A 6,000-nucleotide genomic window follows, 5' to 3' on the forward strand; every position below is an offset into this window, starting at 1 on the left:
GTTATGTATCATATTCATAACACTCATAACATAACGATTTGAAATGACAAGTAGCAGTGGTGGAACTACACTACTTATGTAAGATCTTGTAAAGGCCATAAGGCAAAGGGAGAAGGTTTTTATTCTAAAAGATACGTAAATCTTAGTGTATTATTTAGCTTGGCGACAGTGACGTCACGTGGGGGTAGGCAGATTGAGCGTCGCTTGGGAGCGGCAGTTACTCGAGGGGCGGCAAATCGACGAAAATCATTTGAAATATACCTATAGAAATAGCAACCTAAACTTAGTAATAACGAAAATATCTTATAAGTATCATTAAAAAAATCAGCTCACTGGTTTTGTCGGGTTCGCCATATCTAGTTTACTTCCGTTGCCCTTCGACGACCTTGGTGACCAGAAACGACACGTGCAGATTTGTGAATAATTAGTCTGATATTTTGTTAGTAAAGTATTCATAGAACACAATTAGTGGACTCATAAAAGGATGATAAAAATAGTGTATAAAAAAATGAGGCGGTATTTTGGCGGTGCCTAGGGGCGGCATTTTATCAAGGGACGTGAACAGGCATTGATGATGACTTAAATGAGCTATTCTGTCGTTTGACAAATGGTGAATGTGACAAATTAATTACAAATTGAAAACGTTCACCTAATATAAAAAAACAAAGTGTTGATAATAGTTAAACAAAAAGCACGATTATAAGAGTAAAAAAGTATCTAAGTAAGTACATGGAAGTAAACCGAATGATATAAGTAGACCTTAATTAAAAAATATATATAAAACAATGTCCACCTAAACTCATCCTCGCGCAAGTGGAATATATCAATATCCGAAGCGACGACGTACAAAATTCGCTTCAAAGAAAGGACGTTCGGAGATAAAAGAAGTTCTGAACGCATATCGAAATAAAACGAAAAGGGGTGAAAATTACCACTGAAAGAAATCTAGTTCAAGTGAACCAGCATAGTCTTTAAGAAGTATTTACATAATTGTTTTCAACAGTTTGAAGGTGGAGTATGTAGACACTTATTATTAGTGTCATGATTTTGTGATTAGACTAGGGTGATTATTCCAATACTTAATTGAGGTATGTACCTATACATAAACTATTTTTTTTTCACACGAAAAAAATCGCACTCGATTGGATTCGAACCACCGATTGTTCGGTTATCAGCCGAACGCACTACCATTACGCCACAATATGATACCCCAATCGTGACTATTATACAGTATAATATTATAGTTTAGAATTATTCCGTTGCCTAGGCATCGAATTTATTATTGTCGGCCATTTGCAATTCCTTACGTAAACAAACTATCAACGTCATAGTGGCAGTTGTTACTTTAAAAATAAAAACAACGATAAATAATAAATAATTATATAATTTGTTAATATAAGTTAAATTGTATAGAAATAAACCAACGGCATTCCAATAAGCGGTCCTTTTTCTTGAGTGTGTAATTTAACATGATAATTAAGAGCTAGTCGAAGAATCTAGGTTATCACAAGTTTTGTTTTTGTTTTCGAAAAACAAGAAAAGGCGCTCCAAGTGTTTGAAAACAGAATCCTCCGGAGAATACTTGGACCCGTCAATGAGAACCACCGGTGGCGCATCCGCACAAACGCTGAGCTCTTCGACCGATACCAACCTAGAATCACTAATATTCTGAGGTCAAGAAGGCTCAGATGGGCGGGCCACGTTGTACGATCTGAAAGATCTAGAACTCTCTATAGGATTTACAAAGGCACACCAGCTGGCACTCGACCTCTTGGCCGCCCTCGACGGAGATGGGCGGACAACATTCAAATAGATGCGGAAAGGCTGGGGATAGTCAACTGGGAAGAGAGAGCGCTGGACAGAGATGCCTGGAGAAACGTTGTGCAGTCGGCCATGGACCTGAACGGCCCCTAGCGCCAGTTTAATAATAATTCTTCATAATCCATGTCTCTTAGTTGGAGCATTTATGTATGTATTATAATGTATACCACGCGGCTCCTCTAAGAATCCCTGTCACTTCCCAGGTTTCTTGCATTTCCTAAGTCATGCCATCATCCCCTAACTCCACCGTATACACGCCGGAATCCAGTTGGGTTGAAGAACAGGCAAGCCAGGTTAAAATTCTCTTGAAGCATAAGGCCAAGCTAGTTTCAACGTAGCTTTTTCACATTCAAAATGATAGGATGCAGTTTCGGAATCATTATCTCCTTGTTACTTGCAAACTCATACCACTCCACTCCACAGCACAGATCTAGTTACTGTGAGCATTCATAAGGTGCCATGACTGGCTACCGTAAAGCAACACCGTCAGAGTGCAAGAATCGAACAGGCAGCATTTTTTGGTGTTGTTGTGAGTCCGAAACATTCTTCATCGACTTGAGTGTTGCTCCAGCCATGGCCCCCACAAGTGGGGGGGGGGGCTGACAGGGCTCTAGCCTAGAGACCCGGCGTGATGAGTTGACCGATAAGTGAGATAAACACAGACCACAAATTTGCTCAAATAATAAAAAAGTCGCCTACTATTTTAGTTAAATAATTATTATTAATTAAAATATTTGATTGCACGATGCAATTTTTAACTGTATGCTACTAATGGATGTACATATTAAAAATAAAAAAATACACCTTAATTTTATCGCGTACATCATGGAAAACGCTACTGTAGTGCGTCACACTGCCTTTTCCTTTGGCGATAGGTAGGGGGGGCCGCCAAACATCCTAAGCCTGGGGGCCCGGTTCAGGATGTGGGGGCCATGGCTCCAGCTATTCCCATTTGGATAGTGAGGTCTCTTTTCAGAGTGCCGAATGTATTAAATTTAATGCTGTCGATATATCACTAATCAGGAGGCAATCTGCATCGACAAATGTACTATTCAGGGAACTCAGAAATAATTTATTATCTGTTCTGTGGTGCTATTGCACAATGTTGGTTTTCTTCACATTGATGTTCAAACCGACGCGAGACGAATGATTGTTATGCAGGTCATTGTCTCTTGAATACCTTCGAATGGGTCGATGTATAGGTAGGAGTGTCATACCTTTACCATGAGGTTGACATCAGCTATGCATCAGTCAGGTGGTAGGTATTAACTTTCGTAATAAGAAAAAGGTACAATAGATGGCCAAAATAATAATATAAAAGTATAGAAGAGGGCCCACAGTTTTTTTTGCAGAGAGAGGGGTAGGTACATGATCCACACATCTTGAAGCGGGCCCCCAGACCGGGATCTTTGGCGGGCCCCCCTACCTATCGCTAGGGTTAAAGGCAGGGGGACTTTTTACAGAATCGTTTTCCAAATGTTATTTCAGGTAAAATTAAAGGTACATATTCCGTGTATTTTCAGCGATTTTTTTGTATGGTTGAATAAATTCATTTGAATCACGGAGTTGTCGAATATCGACACACAATACTCAAAAATTGCATCACACTAGACATTTTAAAATGTTAAAACTCTACAAATAAAATAGCGCCGCAGGCGACTTTTTTCCGCGTTAAGGAAAATTTGCGATGTGTGTTTGTCTCAATTATCAGGTCAACCCACCACGCCGGGCCCCCAGGCTAGAGTCCTGTCAGCCCCCCTTTGTGGGGGCGATGTGTACGTACATAATATAGATGTAAATATTGAGAATAGAAAATATATAAGTATACATTTTGGTTCATGATTAGCGACCAAAAAAATAAACTAGTGGATGTTATCGCAATTCATGTTTGAGCTGAAGAATGGATGAATGCGATGACCGGCTGCTAGATGATATTATGTGGTGAACAGGGTTTCCCCTTTCGTCAACTTCAATGGGTATTTACTTACATTCTTCTGAATATAAATAGAGCCAGAAGATGCCGAAAGGCAAATCCTGGGTCCATGGCCCCCACATCCCGAGGCGGGCCCCCAGGCTAGGATGTTTGGCGCCCCCCCCCCCCTACCTATCACTAAGAGTAAAGGCAGTGTGACGCACTGTAGTAGAGTTTTCCAAATGGTGTACGCAGTAATATTAAGATGTATTTTTAGAGATTTTTTGTATTTTTAATATGTGAATCCATTTGAATCATGGAGTTGTCTAGTATCGGCCCACAGTTAAAAATTGCATCGTACAACCAAATATTTAAAATTATCAATAACATCGACGTAAAATAGCGCCGCAGGCGACTTTTTTTACTATTAGAGCAAATTTGTGATGTGTTTATCTCACTTATCTGGTCGACTCGTGACGCCGGGCCCCCAGGCTAGAGCCCTGTCAGCCCCCCCTTGTGGGGGCCATGCCTAGGTCGCTTAAACCGATTACTATACAACAATAGAAGATTCGTATAAATTAGAATTTTAGTTCAATTGCCTTTACGAAGTGCCCTAACAGGTAGACTCTCTAGTCTACTTAATTATTTATGGAGTTGCAGTCCATAGAAAGCAACAATGCAGTTCGTGTGTCAACCCGACGTCACCATGCATCGATGATACAAGAACGGTCTACGCGCTGAAGGGAAGGCATGGCAAAAACAGTAGGACCCAATGCGATCTCGAGTTTGTCATATAGGTGAAATAAGAAAGAGAATTCGTACGTAAAGTCATTAATAATTAAAACTACGATTAGCTACTTACATATTTTTCACGGTCAATTATTCATGTGACCATGAAACTAAGCATATTTCCAAAATATTATTATTTAATGCTTAATTTACGATGTTTTATAAGCATACTCTTGGCATTACACATAGGTACAGGTTGATTCAGTTGACAGGAATAAATAATGCGGGTAAGTACCTATGTAAAAGATAAGTAAGCAGAAGAGACAAACTCGAGGTTGGTTGGAAACTATAAAATAATCAAAACAAATATATTCGCAAGCGCTTTAAAAAAAAACAAATAGCAATATATACATTGTGACAAACTTTACTAACATGTCAACAAAGTGAAAAAAGTAAGTACCTAGGTACATTGGCAAACAAAACTAAAAAGAAGACAAACCTGGTTTGGCAAGTAATCCGAATAAAAAACTTGTAAGAGATTATTAGTTGATTCTCCTGAACACACTTGTATTATATTAATATGTTATCACTTCAGAAAATAATTATTTTTTGTTGAGTTATTAAACACAATTTGGTTTTAATGCAATTCACGAATATAGGTAATAAGATACTGAGAATGTGCGATTAATACACATTGTAAGTGTAGGTGTAATAATTTAATGTTTTAAATTCACGAATGAGCACAGCCAATGAGTAATCATTAGTTTGAATTTAGTTTGCGAAATCATATTATCATTTCAGTGTTTTTTTTTTTATTGGAAATGTTCACGCGCTCGCGCTGTCACGGCATAACAGTAGTTTTGATTTCAGAATCATGTTGATATCAAACAGAGTTAGAAGTTTCACTTGATAATTGAGACAAAAGTATTCTCCTTTGACACTTAGTACATCAGAATAAGAAGAAAAGAGTTGTGCGAAGGGATACTTCACAGAAAACTTTCGAGATGTTTCTAATTTGTGTGATATAAAAAAAACACTGAGCGGTTTGTCGTAAAAGAGAGGCACCGTCTCAAACTTTCGAACCGATTCGAATTCCGAACTGTTCCGAACAAACTGACGTGACGAGTGACGATACTCTCTGGCAGTATTGCTACGTACAATATTAAAGTTTTCCCTAAAGATTGTCTGACAAAATATGAAACGCAATAATATTTTAAACATTACCATTACATACGTCATAGATCTTGTAAAAGCATATTAAAATTAAGAAAATAAGTACCTTCCTATAATAAACTCTCATCTATATTCATCATCATCATCAGCCGGGGTCAATCCACTGCTGGATGAAGGCCTCCCCAAGCTCCCTCCAACTCTCTCGGTCCTGTGTCGTTCGCTGCCACGTATTTCCGCCGAACTTTACCAGTTCGTCAATCGAGCGGCTTTTAGGGCGACCCTGTGGCCGTTTCGAACCCCCTTGGGTATCACTGGATGACGGCATTTGTCCAGCGGCCGTCCTTTCGGCGAGCAATGTGCCCCGC

The 6,000-nt window shown here is 39.1% G+C and overlaps 1 protein-coding gene across 1 annotated transcript in view; it reads right to left on the reverse strand.

Moving 5' to 3' along the window:
• CalpC (calpain C) overlaps nt 1-5,589 on the reverse strand; it is a 94,358-nt gene extending 88,769 nt beyond the window's left edge. Inside the window, exon 1 of the mRNA XM_085942407.1 lies at nt 4,962-5,589. The gene's annotated coding sequence lies outside the window, so the exon portion shown is untranslated. The remainder of the gene's footprint in view (nt 1-4,961) is intronic.
• Between the last annotated feature and the right edge of the window lie 411 nt (nt 5,590-6,000).

The sequence above is a fragment of the Rhyacophila brunnea genome, unplaced genomic scaffold (genome assembly GCF_057557595.1).
Source record: "Rhyacophila brunnea isolate RB1 unplaced genomic scaffold, BYU_Rbru_1.0 scaffold_1, whole genome shotgun sequence".
Lineage (NCBI taxonomy): Eukaryota > Metazoa > Arthropoda > Insecta > Trichoptera > Rhyacophilidae > Rhyacophila > Rhyacophila brunnea.